The following is a 17,939-nucleotide window of genomic DNA, read 5'->3' as shown; positions in this document are numbered from 1 at the left end:
TCCCTTCGGAGGCAAAGCTGGAGGGCGGGCAGAAAGGGAAAAAACTGTGGTCCCGCTCAGGAGAGGCCGGGGGATGACCAGGAGGGGTGAGCCTCGTCCCCGCTCTTCACCAGCCATCCAGTGAGCTCCGTGAGGGGTAATCACCATCGAGACTGGCTCCTTCATCAGCCGAATCATCATCGATTTACCGGAGTACAGAGGGGAGGGAGACAAGCAGTGGAGGAACGATGGGACATGTCTGCTGTCCGGCTGGGTAGGTGACGGCCGTGGCAGTGTGCTGGGGCCAGTTTCCCCTTTAGCTGGCGATGCAGCTCCACCAGGCAACGGCCATGTTGCTTGCCTCCGCCGGGTTCGAGTAAAGATACTGAAATCGTCCGCCGTCCAGAGAGGGGAGACAAAGGAGAAATGGAGACCGCTGCAGACGAGCGACCACCAGGTGAGTAGAAGGGACCAAGAGGGGGGTGGAAAATTTGGGGATTTGAGCCAAAAAGGCTATCCCTGCCCAGGAGCTCCCGGCCGGAGCTCCTCACCTGTCGGCCATTTTCTACAATTCTCCATGCGTCATTGCGCGATGGCTAACTATATATTGGCTGTGCCAGAGTTGGCATATATTTGGTATCAAACCTGTTGGAATCATACCCCAACACCGTTACCGGTGTTGGGGGTATGATTCCATGCACTGAGGAGCTCCAGTGGGAATCCCCCAGTACTCCTGGTAAAAGCCTTCCAGGGTCTGCCAGCAAGCTAGTGACCCCAGTCACGATTCTGCCCTCTTGCTGCTGAGCTGAACTCGAGCAGGGGAGGGTAGAACAATATGTTTCATGTCACAAGGAGATATGACCTCCTCCCAGACAGGACTAAGTGTATTGGGCTTGGGTGGGGGTGCTTGCCAGTGCCACCAGACTGCATTGAAGCGCACATTTGGTGCCCTCCTCACATACTCCAGTTTGAGCTAGTTCAGGGATCCATTGTCTCCTGCTCTGCAATGAAACTGGAAAGACGACATGGGAATATCCTCCTCTCTGTCCAGCCCCTCCCCTGGGAGAGAACCTTGAATCGTTCCAACCCTTTCCTTAGGGTACTTAAGGGATTACCTGTGGGTGGCTCTTCACATTAGTCGTGGGGCAAGATTTAAACCCAAAACTACTTCAACTTCGACCGTCTGGGCACCTGGACTTTGCTGGACTTCGACTGAAACCGAGGCTGCACCAAGAAGACTACTGCTGCTAGTGGTCTTGCTATGCTACAAGTCTTCGTTGTCTGTGCCTGTGCTTCTTCCAGAACCCTCTCCAGGCCTGTGGGCATCAAAGAGACCCGAAGGAATCTTCTTTGGAGGGAAGGAGTCACTCCCCCGCATCTGCAGGCACAGCATTGAAGCTGATTGTTCGGCTGCTCTGGATGTCCCAAGGACTTTGAAAGACTCAGCAACAACTCAGGTGGTGGTTCTGCAACTCCCTCAAGGCCTGACCTGTCCTCTCAGTAAGTTTGAGGCCAGTGTCCCTCATCAGAACTGCTGGAACAGAACCCCTGTGCACCTCGTTGACTTGCAGTTGACAAGGCTTGTTGACTCTGTACTCCCGAGATCTTCAAGCTACAGGAAGCCCCAGCCTCCAACCTCTCTTTCTGCCAAGATCTTTGTCCTCACCACATCCTCTGCACCATGGGCCTACATCTTTGCTGAGCTGCTCGAGGTCCTCTGGAGACATCTGTGCCTTCGGCATGTGGGTCCTCTTGAGAGTCTTTTTTGGCTTCAGTGGGCTCCCCTGCTTGTTCTGGCCCTCCTCTGACTTTCTTGCAATTGGTGAGTCCCTTGGACCTTGCTGATCCCAACGTTGCTCCTTTTTCGTTTACCAGGTCTGTTGCTGCTGCCAAGGCTTGTTGGTGCTCCCGCCAGACGCCAACCCCTGGTTCTCAACTTCCAACATGGGACAGCTCGTGAACGGCTACTGGTCTTCCACATCATCCCCTGGTCCTCACATCTGCAGCGACACAGTCACCATCATAACTCCTGCATCTTCCATCATTGGTGGTCTTTGTTCTTCCGAGTGGCATAGAGTCTGTCCTCTCTGCTTGCAGCTTCTTCTCTTCATGAATTCATCCTTGATTCCACCGGACTCTTTCACCTTTTTCATCATCTTTCCTGATGGCCTCCATCTTGGTCTACGGCAGTTTCGGACGTCACTTCACACCTATGCACGTTGCTTCCCTGGTGTAAATATCCTGGTTCATGGGGTAGCCACGGGTGGGGTGACTCTCTAATCTTCTGTCTTCTGCGGGGTTTCTTCAGGGTCAACTGGGAAGAGTCCTTCCTCTTTAAAATGGCAACACAAGTTTCCCATTGACTTGTTATGAGTACTCAGCTTTGTTTCCACTCTGCACACAACCTACGTGTGGTTCCTGGGTACCACCTTGGGTGGTTCCTTGTGTCCCCCGCTCTTCTGAGTCTCCTGGTACAAGCCCCGACTTCAGTCGTGGTTTGCATTCCACTTCTTTAGTATATGGTTTGGTCTCCCCCTGGAGATAACTGAGTATTTGTGCTTATGTGTTAGTGAGTGTGTATAATAAATATACTTATTTTCATAACTACACTGTGTGGTTCTTGTTCATTTAACCTACACTATATGATTAACTCTGGTAAAACAAGCTGCTCAACACTCCTCCTGGAGTAAGCCGAAGGCTGCTCTCCACAGCTGCCACTTAGAGAGCTTTCTAAGGCTTCTAAGACCATTAAAATCACCATAAGGGTTGTCTAGATTAGTGCAAGGTGCTTCACTTAAATAAGTGTGCACCATATTCTAAGCCAGTCTCCTACTGAGTACCTAGACCTCAAGTCCTGAAACGTCATGAGGTGGCCCCCCTTGAAGACATCCCCCTGATAAGAGATCCCAATCCAGTCCTGGGTTACAAAGCCCTCCAGAGTTGAAAGCTGACATAGCCATGTTCCTCGCCACAATGGAGTCCAGTCAGTGAGCGGACAGTCTCAGCCCATGAGCCGAAGGTCTACTCTCTAGCAGGAAGGAGACAGCGTGTGCAAGAGGGCAGGCACAACCCATACAGAAGATTGAGCAGACTGTCCAGGCTCAATGAGTGGCTCTCCAGGTGATATGTCTGGCCGTCCCACCCATCCATGAACCAGTCATTGATGGGTACAAAGTGCGCTGCGAGGTAATAAAGATATATGTCGGAAAACCCCAGACCACCATCGAAGGGGGATTTGTGCAGTGTCTGGAAAGCCACCTGTGTTTCTTCCACCCGCCCACACAAAGGTAGTGATGTTGGCATTCAGAAAGGAAAACCATTTGCGGGGGTTAGAGTGGGGCATTTACCTAGGGTATATAAGTAGCGTGGCAGGCACACCATTTTAAGGAGGCGGTACGCCCCGTAGGATTCAGCGGAAGGGGGCTCCCATTGGCCCTAGTCGTGTTCAAATGATTGGGGCACCATACCCGCCCGGATAAGGTCCCACGCTAGGTCCAGGAAGAGAGACATATGAATCCCTCAATATTTAAAGGAATTGCATTGTATGGGAATGTTGGGGCACCATACCCGCCCCTGAGCATCGCCCCTCACCTCCTCTAGGCAGGACTTGTCCTCAGTAATCTGGAGGCCCAACGCCTCGCCTTATAGCCAAAGGAGGTACAGGTATCAGGGCCCGGAGCGCTGCAGATTTTGTAAGAATAAACATATGTTGTCAGCGTATGAACCGATGTGGTTCTGAAGGCCGCTCTCTCACTGCCAACCCCAGATCGGTGCGTCACAGCAGATAAGCCATGGAGGTTCTATCGCCAGGGCCCATAGTAGTAGACATAGCGGGCTGGCCTGGGTGCTGCTTCTAATGGGAATTAGGGAAGAAAGGACCCCATTTACCCAGACCTGAGCAATTGGGGTGCTGTAGAGAAGACGCACCATGCAACGGAACACCAGCCCAAGCCCTGCCCGCTGGAGCACCCCGTTCAGAGAGTCTCATGACAGTGTGTTGAACGTTTTGGTAAAGTCAATTAACAGGAGGGCCAGGGAACCCTCAATGTCCAGTAACTGAGAAAGCACAGCATGAATCATCCATATACAGTGACACAAGCTGCGACCCGGCATAAATCTGCATTGGTCTGGGTGGATTAAATGTGTTACAGCCTGCTCCAGGCACATCACCAGGACTTTCACATAGATCTTAAATTGGTATTAATGAGGAAAAATGGGCGGTAGGTCGAACACTGGTCCCAGGGAAGGCCCTTCTTAGGTAAGACAGCAATTGTGGCACATTCTAAATCAGGTGAAAAGGACATCTACCACATCGCCGCCGTATAAAGGTTCAAAAGGTGGGGGCATAAGATATCCTGGAAGCACTTATAGTATTTGACAGGATATCTGTCCAGGCTGGCCATTTTCCGAGATTGCAGTGCCATCACTGCTGCCTGCACCTCCTTAAGCCGCAGGTCTTGGTCCAGTTCCTGGGCCAGGGTGCCCAGTATGGACGGCAGTGGTATGCCAATCAGAAGCAGGTTCTTCACCTCAGAGGGTGGTGGCGGGGTCCATGAATATAACCCCCTATAGAATTCCACAAAGGTCTGGGTCATTCCTCCTGAAGGTGCCCAGAGGAATCCAGACTCGCCGGTACAACCCTGTCAGAGATATTGCTGGTCACCAACCAGTACAGTAGTTTGCCCAATTTGTCACCGGATGCATATACATTTCTGTGTGGAGGCCAGCCAGCACAGCTTAGCCTCTGCAACCAAGAGACACCTGGTGCAGTTCCGTGTGGCCTATGGTCAGAGAGCGCTGGATGTCGTCAGTACGTGGCGAGGTGAAGCGGCCTCCAAGCGAAGTATTTGTTCTTTGAGCTTGGTCACCCTCAGTAGTTGCTGGGCCTCGGCTCACTTGACGTCCCCCTAAAGGTGACCACACAACGAGGGCTTACTGGCTGCCCTTAGTGTTGCAGTAGTCGATCCTTGCCATAGTAATCACTGTCCTTAGCAAAATAACAAAGGAGTGGGATGTGGCCCTGAGTAATTTTCAGTGCCTTAGATTAATTCAAGCATTTCATCCATCACTTTTTTGTATACCAAAAGTTTGGGGGTGGGGGTACCTTTAAAAGTTTACATTCCAAAAGATATCTCCATAACAGGCCCCTATTAAGCCTTAATTTGGTGAAGCAGCGTATCCCAATATAAGGTACGATTCAGCATATCAACAATGAGGTCAAATATGAAAGGACATACTCAAGATGTGAGTTCTAGGACAGTATTAGAATATTTAGAAAGGTTTATTGCAAAAATGTTTAGGGTACAATACAAATATTGTAAAGTACAGATGCATTAGGTCAATGCCATGATGTCTCTCAGCTTTAAGGCAATCCAGAATAATAGTCAAAATCAAAAATATTCCCAAGTCCCTAATGAGCAGCAAAATCAATAAGAAATAGGACAGTAGCCCTGGTAGCATTGGAAAGGTCTGTGGTTCACCCCCAAATTCAAGGGTTTCTATAGGAAACCTTTTGATAGACTAGCATTGAAAGTGAAGATTCATCATGGTGTTTGCAAAATAATTACTATTTCAGCAAATCAGCATCATAGAGCCTTACCACCTAGGCACTATCTCACTTCATGAATATTGATTCAGTCCCCTCTATGCTAATGCCACCCGGAGATGCCAGTACAAACTAATTACAAAACAACAGTGAAACATTGTAAATGAATTAAATACTGCAGGTAGGCAGAAGAACCGTGAAGGAAAGTCACATTACTGAGCCCACACTAGAGACCTTTACTCATGAACAAAATATCGTTAGGAAATAAACATGTCTTGCTTGAATATGCGTAGCAAAAACAACAAACCTAGCATATACCAGATGAGACATCCATTTTGAACAAGATCATGTTGAAATCTAGCTGAACCTAGTTAGCATAATCCACTTTTCCCGACTTTACAGGTCATAGTAAAATCGTTTCAAAGGCATTAGCATCATATGTGTGTATACATGTGAATTTGGAAAGTCCTCTGCATGGTAATGGAAGTGACCCCTGCCCTGAGTGCCCCAACTGAACTTATGTCTGGATTCCTAATGCTGTTTTATCATAGGCAAACATGGATCATGTGCGTGTGCCATGACATAGGTCTGACTCACGGATTGCGGTCTTGTTGGAATTGAAGGGATGGACAAAGCACTACCTTCAGTGGTGTGTAGTTCTGCGCAGTGCCTGTGAGATGTACTTGTGCTGGGTATATGTGTGCCTTAACCACATGGCTGCTGGAGTCAATCCTCTGCTGTGCAGGACAGCAACGAAAACGGGTGTGGTCATGACGAGCACAGCTCGTCATGAGCACCTGAGAGGTGTATGCCATGATGAGCTGAGCTCGTCATGAGCCCCGAAGGGGTTAATGGAACAATAGAGGGCTAAGACAGTATTGCACAGTGCATATGTGCTTTATATGCATGTGCTGGGTGTGTGTATGCTTGTGAGTGGCACAGTACATAAAGGATGTAGGGCTGCGCAGTGCGTGTATATTATTTGCATGGGATGGGTATAAGTGTGCCTGTGAGTGGTACAATACATGAAGGATGTAGTGCTGCAAGTGGTGCAATACATGACTACCTCTGGGTTCCATTTTGTGGAGACCCAGGGATGCATGGTGAAACATGAGGAGAGGGGGTATAGGAATCCCTCCAGACAGATTTGTGCATTGCTTCATTCCTGTTAGCTGGGTGTGGCTGTCAAGACCAAAACACGTTGTCTCTTACCTTAAGTGGGTATGGAAGTGGGTACGGTTCGAGTTGACAACGTAGTAAATTTTCGCAGAGACGCAAGGGACCAACTTCCCAGAAATCTAACTAAAACTTGCTGACTATATTTAACAGCTAAGTAAAAACTAGAATCTCGGGAGGAGGGCCGGTACTGGACGTTTTTGCTGTCGACCTGCGAAACAACAAAGAGTGTAGTTTTACTAAACAAACTCTAGCCTACAGAATTCTTACTCAGACTGCTCTATCCTCTTTCTTCCTATAAAGAGCTACCGAATCCTACCTGCGATCAGTCTGGTTCTGTCCTTCGTCCAGTATTTCTTGTCTTGTCGGGAATGAAGTCTTGAGCTGTCTTGTAAGATGGTATTGGATTATTGGTGATAGAATTATGTAAATAAATAAATAAATAATATAAATTAAAATATTTCTTTCATTAAAAGTTCTCTTTTCTCTTGAAAGTTCTCTTTTCTCTTTAAACTCCCTCCCCTATCCTGCAACCTAGACTTACATGAACTTTGTCTTCAAATATTGATTACTGGTGGGTTCTGCGATTTCCTGTGTACCTGGATATTTCAAGAAAAGAAAAGAAAAGAAACAGCCTGCGCAAAACTAACTCACAATAATCTTCTTGTGAACTAGTTGTTTCCTATTCGTAGTTTAAAAACAGATATAACTTCTATCTATTCTAAACCTTCCTATAAGTAGCCCATCTGAGGATCAAATCAAAGTTCTACTTCTTCTCAAGTACAAATGTCAAATTATCAAAGTCTCTTTCTTGCGTTGGGCGCCTTGAAGTTTTCTGTAAAATAAAGTCCACTTAGCTCAATCGTTTTCCTTTTCCTATTTCAGGTCGTGATGTGCTCGCTTCCAGCGACGTTCCCAGGTGATGCGCTGATCCAGGATGGCAGGATGTCTTGGAACAGGAACTCGCGCTGTTGCTCTCTGACGAGTCCGTAGGCAAAGCGAGTTCTAGAAGCCTGGGTGCGGTTTAAATACCGGCCGCACCCAGGAGAAACGTGTGCACGCACGTTTAGCCGCCTTCAGCTTTCAGCTGCAAGACGGCAATGAAAGCAGACGCTTATTTCTCTGCCGAGTGAAGAAACTTGTAATGACACTGAAAACTCTGCTAAATGCCTAAATAAATAATCGTACATATGAGCCAAAACGACAATATTGTAAAAAAAACAGGAATACCTTACCAAGACGTGCAAAGTGCAATTTCAGAGATAAGAATGTTCTAACAAAATACACTACACTTTCAACACGAGGTGCTGGTGCACGGGAAAGGGTGGGTTTTCTAGATGAAATAAAGCAGTTTTGTATAAACAGTGTACATGACTGTGAACTGCGATAGTAAGGTCGCAAGCATTAGGGTTTCACTATATAATGTACGAACAAGAGGGCAAAATGCTTAAATGCTGTGCTGAATACTAGATAAGGGCAGTAAGAAGGGCAGTTTCATGACAGTACTCCCTCCTCAAGATCCCCCCTAAAACCGGTGGAATAGGTTTAGGTTTCTCAGGATGTTGAATATGGAATCTCTTTAGTAATTTGGGAGCATTCTTTAAATGTTCTAAAGGTTCCCAAGACCTTTCCTCAGGACCGTAACCCTTCCAGTCGATAAGGTAAAACAATCTTCCTCGAGACCTCTTTGAATCCAAAATTGATTTTACTTCGAATTCTGGATTTCCTTCTATAACGATAGAGGAAGGAGGTTGAATGAATCGTGTTTGAGAGTGGAAAGGTTTGATTAAAGACACATGGAATACAGGATGGATCTTATATTTCGCAGGCAAGGTCAACTTCACACAAACTGGATTAAGAACCCTCTCAACTGGAAAAGGGCCGATGAATTTAGGATTAAATTTACGATTCCCCTTTACTTTTAAGTTTTTTGTACTTAGCCAAACCTTGTCTCCAGATGTGTAGAGTGGTTGTTTGGATCTATGTTTATCAGCAAACCTTTTCTGGCCTTCTTTTGCTCTAGCTAAATTGAAAGTGGCTTGTTCCTGAATTGAAGACAGTTTGGATACATATTCTGAAACAGCTGGTACATGATCGAGTTCTTTAATTTCTTTTGGGAAAGACTTAGGATGATAACCTAGGTTACAGAAAAAAGGTGACATACCTAAGGATGTATGATCTACATTGTTATACTCTTTTCCAATTTGACAAACAAAGAATTCAAAAGCAATTTTTGAAGAATAGCACGGACCTGCTGCACATGTTCCTCTTCTGAATTAGAAAAGATAAGTATGTCATCAATATAGACAACACAGCATACATCAATGAACTCATGCAGAACTTCATTTATAAAAAATTGGAAAGCAGCAGGGGCATTGCAAAGTCCAAAGGGCATAACTTGATATTCAAAAAGTCCGAATTTTGTACGGAATGCTGTCTTCCATTCGTCGCCCTTTCGAACTCGTACCAAATGATAAGCTCCACGCAAGTCCAATTTTGTATAAATGGTTGCCTTTTTGATCTGATCTAACAAGGTGGGAATTAGTGGCAGGGGATATCGGTTCTTTATAGTAACATTATTCAAAGCTCTATAGTCTATACACGTGCGCAATTCTCCTCCTCTTTTTGGAATGAAAAAGAGAGTTGAGGAGACTGGAGACTTGGAATGACGGATAAAACCATTTGCTAGGTACTCATCTAAATACTCTCTAAGATGAACATTCTCTTTCTCCGTTAACGCATATATCCTGCTACAAGGCAACGTTGCTCCAGGGACGAGATCTATTCTACAATCAAAATCCCTGTGTGGAGGAAGAGTGTTTGCCCTTTTTTTATCAAACACATCTTGAAGATCGGAGTAAACAGATGGTACCCCTTCAATTGCCAGAACACTGGGTAAATGTGAAGGGAAATTAAAACCTTGGATTACATCTTCGGATCTTTCTAGAAGAAAGCATTCATCGACACAAAGAGGTGAATGAAAGGTTATTGTCTGAGATACCCAATCGATTCTTGGGTTATGTTTGACTAACCAAGGAATTCCTAAAATCACCTTGAACTGAGGGGCGTCAATAATGTCAAATTGGATCTTTTCACTGTGAATCGGTGTACAGTCCATATCAAGAATTTCTGATCGTCGGTTTATCGGTCCAGAAGTTAGTTCCTTACCATCTACTGCCCTTACAATCTCAGGATGATCTTTTAGGATGGATTTGAAGCCTAACTGGGAGAAAAACCGTGTGTCGATAAAGTTTCCCGTTGCTCCTGAGTCTATGACTGCTTCCACCTTTTTGATCTGAGAGGAAGGGGATAAGCTTCTTAACTCAACTAAAATACTAAAATGCTTGCATCCCATAGGAGGAACAGTAGAGGCCAAACTGGAAATTACACTCGATGAACCGACCTCTTCTTTCATCGAGTTTTCTAGTTTTCCGGCGATTCCTGAGTTAAAGCTAAATCTGTAGATTTAGGTTTAAATTTATTGGGTCTAGTAGGACAGTCTCTTACAAAATGTCCCGTCTTACCACAATATAAACATTGATTTAACTTTCGCCTCTTTTCTTTCTCATCTTTTGAGAGTGGACCTCGGACAGTTCCTATTTGCATTGGTTCTACTGGATCTAGCTTAGGGGTAACTTCCTTAACTGTCGTATTCCTATCTTTTACAAACAAGATCTTATGATCAAACTTTCCCTTTTCGCCTTTTCTTTCACTAAGACGGTGATTCAATTTTACTACAAGATCAATGAATTCATTGATGTCGTTCGGGGGTTCTAAAATCTGGGTCACCATGTCCTTCAAATCTTCCCGAAGACCTCTATAGAAAATAGAAATCCTTTTATCATACGGCCACTTTGCCTCAAGTACTAGTCGATTGAATTGGGAAATGTAATGAAGTAAATCTGAAGACCCTTGTTTTAAATTTAGTAATTCGTTGTCAGCAGACTGCACAAAAACATGTTTAGCAAAAATCTTTTTTAAAGCTCGTTCGAAACTCCTGAAATTATACAAAATCGGATCATCCTCTTCAACCAAAGGAATTGACCAAAGAGCAGCATCTCCTCCAAAATATGATAACATAAAGGCTACCTTGGATGAGTCGTCAGGAAAGGCTGTCTTTTTAGCTAAAAATGCAAATGACATTGTTGCAAAAATATGGAGAACTTATTACAGTCTCCATAAAAACGTTCAGGTTGCGCTAAAGGAGTAGGCATTGGGGTAACCACTTGAATCTGGGTTTGTACTCCAGACTCAGAAGATGAGCCCTGCAAAGTGACTGGATTCTGCCGGAGAGCAGCTTGCAAAGCAGTCATGTCGTCTCTTAAAGAAGTATTTTCATCTCTAATGTCTTTTAAAACTGCTGCTAAATCCTGCAAGGTTACTTGGTCATTTGCGTCTGGGCGAAAAGTTCTTCTTGGGCTTTGCCTTCTGTCAAGACCAAAACACGTTGTCTCTTACCTTAAGTGGGTATGGAAGTGGGTACGGTTCGAGTTGACAACGTAGTGAATCTTCGCAGAGACGCAAGGGACCAACTTCCCAGAAATCTAACTAAAACTTGCTGACTATATTTAACAGCTAAGTAAAAACTAGAATCTCGGGAGGAGGGCCGGTACTGGACGTTTTTGCTGTCGACCTGCGAAACAACAAAGAGTGTAGTTTTACTAAACAAACTCTAGCCTACAGAATTCTTACTCAGACTGCTCTATCCTCTTTCTTCCTATAAAGAGCTACCGAATCCTACCTGCGATCAGTCTGGTTCTGTCCTTCGTCCAGTATTTCTTGTCTTGTCGGGAATGAAGTCTTGAGCTGTCTTGTAAGATGGTATTGGATTATTGGTGATAGAATTCTGTAAATAAATAAATAAATAATATAAATTAAAATATTTCTTTCATTAAAAGTTCTCTTTTCTCTTGAAAGTTCTCTTTTCTCTTTAAACTCCCTCCCCTATCCTGCAACCTAGACTTACATGAACTTTGTCTTCAAATATTGATTACTGGTGGGTTCTGCAATTTCCTGTGTACCTGGATATTTCAAGAAAAGAAAAGAAAAGAAACAGCCTGCGCAAAACTAACTCACAATAATCTTCTTGTGAACTAGTTGTTTCCTATTCGTAGTTTAAAAACAGATATAACTTCTATCTATTCTAAACCTTCCTATAAGTAGCCCATCTGAGGATCAAATCAAAGTTCTACTTCTTCTCAAGTACAAATGTCAAATTATCAAAGTCTCTTTCTTGCATGGGCGCCTTGAAGTTTTCTGTAAAATAAAGTCCACTTAGCTCAATCGTTTTCCTTTTCCTTTTTCAGGTCGTGATGTGCTCGCTTCCAGCGACGTTCCCAGGTGATGCGCTGATCCAGGATGGCAGGATGTCTTGGAACAGGAACTCGCGCTGTTGCTCTCTGACGAGTCCGTAGGCAAAGCGAGTTCTAGAAGCCTGGGTGCGGTTTAAATACCGGCCGCACCCAGGAGAAACGTGCGCACGTTTAGCCGCCTTCAGCTTTCAGCTGCAAGACGGCAATGAAAGCAGACGCTTATTTCTCTGCCGAGTGAAGAAACTTGTAATGACACTGAAAACTCCGCTAAATGCCTAAATAAATAATCGTACATGAGCCAAAACGACAATATTGTAAAAAAAAAACAGGAATACCTTACCAAGACGTGCAAAGTGCAATTTCAGAGATAAGAATGTTCTAACAAAATACACTACACTTTCAACACGAGGTGCTGGTGCACGGGAAAGGGGTGGGTTTTCTAGATGAAATAAAGCAGTTTTGTATAAAGAGTGTACATGACTGTGAACTGCGATAGTAAGGTCGCAAGCATTAGGGTTTCACTATATAATGTACGAACTAGAGGGCAAAATGCTTAAATGCTGTGCTGAATACTAGATAAGGGCAGTAAGAAGGGCAGTTTCATGACAGTGGCACACTCTGTAGACAGCAAGAGTTGGCTTCCCCAGCACACTTCAAAGGGCGCTTTTTGATTCAAAGAGAGGTCACAGGGAAGGGGTCTGGGCTCATCTCAGGATGGGGATGGAGCTGATAAGAGAATCATAAAGAGTAGGGCTGAGGCCCTGGGAAAACCTTTTGCTGCACATATCACTGTGGCTGACATTCAGGTGTGAATTCTTAGTAACACCTATGGCCTGTGTTTTGGGGCAATGAGCTTTGGAGTCACTCCTGGTGTGATAGACTGTTATCTGGCGGAAAAGAGGGCAGAGAAGTGGGCACTTCAAAAGTAAGCAGACCCGCAACATAAACTTAATAAGCCTCAGACTCTAAATCACATTTGGAGTCTGGATATGGACTATAAGAAGGGGACCTTGTGACCACATAAAATTGTCAACTGTCAAGCAGCCAGTTGGGCTGTACGAGAAGGAGAAGCTCTGCAAGACTACTTCTTGTGACCAGGAATAGGAGCCAAAGCTTTCTAATCTCCCAGCTGGGTGAGAGAACATCACCCAGATAATCAAAGATCACCTGTCCTGCAGCCAGGTGAACCAGCGCTTGCCTGTTTGACAAGACAAGTGTGTTCTGTGAGAAAGTGGAGAATGTTGGAGGGAGAGAGGTCCAGCAGGAAATCCTGTTGAGTGGAGTCCTTAAGTGAGGTGTAGGAAGACGGCTGCTGCACTGATTGGGTTGTTGCCCTTGTGCAAGGTAAATTGCCAACCCTCGTATGCCAAGGATGGGCCACCATGAAGTGAGCCGTGATCACTGCTGTGCCGAATGGGTCCTTGCCTGCGTGCACAGGCCAGGAGGAACCTCCATGAAGAGTATGCCATGCTGAGTGGGCCATATCCTGTGTGAAGTAGTAAGCTGGCTATCTCGTATACCATGAGAGGCCGCTAGGAGGAAATCTGCTGTGCCAATCAGGTCAGAGCCTGAGGGGAACACCAGGACCAAGCAAGAAGTGTGACCTGGGTAGGATCATTTCCAGGGGTGAGAGGCCACTGTGGGGACCACTACGAACCAGCGAATCACCGGTATCAAGCACGAAGTGTGACCTGGTCAGGCTCATCACCGAGGGTGAGAGGCTGCCACATGGACCACTACGGACCTGCTTGTGATTGAGCGCCATCGTCAGAACCTGTGCACTACTTCCACCTACATCTGCTGTGGGAAGGACCAAAAGAACTTACCTAGCTTAGAGGAGCCATGAAGAGCCTCCAGTTGCTTGGGTTGCATGACCACATGTGAGGAACTTGAGGACTGCTGAGCGAAGCCTACCCAGGCTGCATGTAGAAAACTTACTGGCGATAGCTGTTGCAGGTCAGGTGCCAGCGGAAAGAGCGCACTCAGGGACTCCGGTCTCTCCGATCCTGCTGGTGCGGGGGAACACTTATTTTTCGGGCTAGTAGGCCCTGGGGAAGTTGCTCTTCAGATAGAGCTACAGCACTAGACCACTTTTGACTTTAGTACAGATATGGAGTGGAAATTCTTAGATTCAGACTACTTGGGCCCGATTCACAGAACAAACTTTAGACAAAATCCTAAACTTGCTACCATTTTGGTATTCACAGAAGACACTAACTCATTTTGGTATTAACAGAAGGCACTTGCTCATTTCGGTATTCACATAAGTTAGGAGTCCTAACTTTAGGACTCCTAAATGCCTTTTGTGAATACCGAAAGTCTTAAAGTTAGGATTTTTCTCAGTTTAGGAGTAGTAAAGTTAGGACTCCTAACTTTAGGACTCCTAAATGCCTTCTGTGAATACCGAAAGTCTTAAAGTTAGGATTTTTCTCAGTTTAGGAGTAGTAAAGTTAGGACTCCTAAATATAGGACTCCTAAATGCCTTCTGTGAATACCGAAAGTCTTAAAGTTAGAATTTTTCTCAGTTTAGGAGTGGTAAAGTTAGGACTCCAAGTATTACTGAAATGTGGGGTTTTAAGTTGAGGTTTGAAGGGCAATGGGGTAGGAGATCGGTGGAGAATTTGAAGTCTGCTAAAGGGCAGCAGAGGTGGTACAGACTAAACTATGGGAATAAATCAGTGAGGACAGGATGGCAGGGTCGTTTCTCAAGCAGCCTATGGATAGGCTGATTGTTTCGCCTATTGATGTGGTTACCAAGAAAGAACAGGGGCAGTTTTCCTTAACTAAACACCTGTTCTGGACAGAGGATCAATGGATGACTGACTTTATATCGGAGGACATATCATCAGTGCCATACTCACCAGTGGACGGGGCAATTGAGTTGGTTAAAGAGGAAGCGGTAGAAGCAAATATGCACTGACATTAAAGCTGCATTCCATCTTTTGCCAGTGTACCCAGAGGACTTGAGTTACTGTATATACTATTTGACGGTCAGTGGTTTGTGGTTAAGGCTTTGCCAATGGGTTGTTGAGTGTATTGTGCCTTGAGAAATGTAGTTCCTCTTTGCCGTGGCTCTTTACATTTTTGGTGGGTGTGAAGACGGTCATCCACTATGTGGGCAGTTTCTTTTTTGTGAGGGAGGCAGGTTCAGCGGACTACCAGCAAATCTTGGTTAGTTGTAAGGAGCTGATGATGGACAGGTATTCCCTTAGTTGAGGAACAGATGGTTGGTTCACACATGGTATTATCCATCTTGGGAACAGAGCTAGCTTATGTTACGATGTAGAGAAGTCTACCAGAAGATAAAAAGGGGACAATGCTAGAATTACAGGATGCAAGAACTTTCTAGACACTTGAATTTTGCATACAGAGTAGTGAAAGCAGACATGACCTTTTACAGGTGGTCACTTCTGTCATTTTCAGATTTGTCCCTTCTTCATCATCGGGCTAGGCTATTGACCGGTGAGAGGGCAGACTTGACGATGCAGAGGTCCTGTTTGGAAAATTTCAATCATATCTTTGTTAAGGTATGGGAGAGGAGACAGGGTTTTGGCATTTTCTGGCAGGGTAAGGAGTGTTCAAAATGATAATCAGAAACGTGGAAGTAGGTTGAATTCTTTCCACTGGTGGTTGCTTTCGCTCTGTAGGATACAAGGTTTTCCTACTAAAAAAGTCATTTTCAGTGTTAATAATATGGCAGTGGTGAATATCGTCAACAGGCAGTCAGCAAGAGATTGAAGGTTTTGACGCTCTTGACTTTGTTCGTTCTGGGTTAGTTGCAGTACAGGACTACATTTAAAGCAAGGCATGCCCTAAGAATTATCAATGAAATGCTTTGTCTTGTTTGCAGTGGAAGATATTCGTGGCCCTGCATTTGGAGCAGACAAGGCGAAAACACCATTATCTCAGAATCTTTAAGAGAAAAGCATGTGAGACGTTTGGAGTAAATGCATGGTTCTCTGGTGTTGTCAACTCAAAGCGTGTATGCCCAGGCATGCAAGGAGTTATTGGAATCTGGGGCACAGGGAAGAGGGCGAGGTCAGGGTAGTTGGAAGAGGAGAGATGATGTAATATATTTTATAATGGCAATGATGGAGAAAGGTTGGTCGCATGTGGCGATTGCAGGTAAGATGGCCAGCATAGCTTTCTATGGTAAGTTTCCATGGTGTTAAGTGCCCACTGCAGGACAGATGGGAAGCAGGTTTTGGGGATGTTGAGTTTGGGAGTTGGTTCACAGAAGGTGGGTATGGATACCATTGATTTGGCCAGTTCTGCAAAGGGTTTTGGGTGTTCTTCTTAGAGTTTGCTTAGACAGGACACAACTGAAACCTTTTTCACTACTGATGTTATATGTTCTTTGGATCGGTATGAGTTTCGGATTTCCTGAGCACAAAGAGTTATAGCAGGGTTGGGGATGAGGTTGTGGAGTGTACAGTGGGTGATGGAGATTCATTTGAGAGGGTCAAAAATAAATCAAAGAGCTAAAGGCAAGAGAGTGCTATTTAAGGATTTCCTAGTAGCTCATTTGTGCCCGGTGAATTGGTGAAATTGTTACTGTAATGAATGGCACTGTCTGGGATAGTGTTTTTTTTAGACACAGTGAAGGGTTCGGACTAATGTCCCTTCAGCTGCTGGCAGTGCTGTCTAAAGCTTTGGCGGAGCTGGCCATGCAGGTGGAGGAGTATGGGATGCATTCTTTTAGGATTGTAGCAGCGACAGAAGGGGAAGAGGTTGGGCGGCAGACAGTATCAGACAGTTGGGGGGGGGGCTGGTCCTCTGATTGTTATAGGAGGTACTTGCACAGCAAATTAAAGGAATGCTGACTTTGTATGCTAATTGTTGTTTTGCTGCCTGTCTTTTAGGTTTGGTTCCTAGCCCCTTGAGGAGTGACATGACCATATGAATTTGTGAATATTCATTTATTAAATGGGCAGACAAACAGGCAGCGACAAGGAGGTATGAGAAGCAGTTAGGCATGCATGCGAGTTAAGTATTATGGAAAAGGAGGAATTAAACAACATGAGTATTTACCCATATTTGACACGTTGAGTGACAGAGATTAGTGTCCAGATGCTTTGGCTTTTGATCGAAGAGAAGCCTGTTTGGTGTGTATGAAAGTGATGTTAGAAATGGAGTTTCTGGTTGGCTAGGTTATACACCTACGCCAGGCAGAACCCACCTCTCTAGTGAGAGCGAGTCAATTACACACCAAAGATAACCTGTGCTCTCCCTCTGGTATCTTAGCACAGACCAGTCAGGCTTCGCATCAGAGGCAATGTGTAAAGAGCTTGTGCAACACACTCATCCAGAAACACAATAAATACACCTCAAAAGAGACTCCACACATAATTCTATAAAAATATATAGTTTATTAAACATAAACTCACACCAAACATGTATTATAAATACTGTGCATACTATCTAATTCCTGAGATAGTACTCGTTGTTGTGACAATGCAACAATCAAAACGACATGCATCATAATATCAGTGGATGTAATGCCAGTTTAGGCTAGGGAAAAACAAATAGATCACCAAATACTTCCAGTAGTACCTCAGTAACAATAAAAACACAGGAACTCCTGCACTCCTATTGGCAGGATTACAGTATTTTTTAGAAAGCCTGGTTGAAAAGGTGGGATTTAGAACTCAAGCTATAGGGCACAGGTGGGACTGTGACCCTCTTAGGTGTTTTATGCTAATTTGGTATTCACAGAATGCACTTACTCATACTAACTTTATGTCTGCACTCGGGCTGGAGATTCTGGCCCAGTGGTGGAGATTTCGGAATCTGCCACCAGCCGTAATCTCCACCACAGGGCCGGAATCTCCGGCTCGAGTGCGGACATGAAGTTAGTATGAGTAAGTGCATTCTGTGAATACCAAAATGAGTAACTGCATTCTGTGAATACCAAAATGAGCAAGTGC

The sequence above is a fragment of the Lissotriton helveticus genome, chromosome 1_1 (genome assembly GCF_964261635.1).
Source record: "Lissotriton helveticus chromosome 1_1, aLisHel1.1, whole genome shotgun sequence".
Taxonomy (NCBI): domain Eukaryota; kingdom Metazoa; phylum Chordata; class Amphibia; order Caudata; family Salamandridae; genus Lissotriton; species Lissotriton helveticus.
This window is presented reverse-complemented; position numbering follows the sequence as displayed.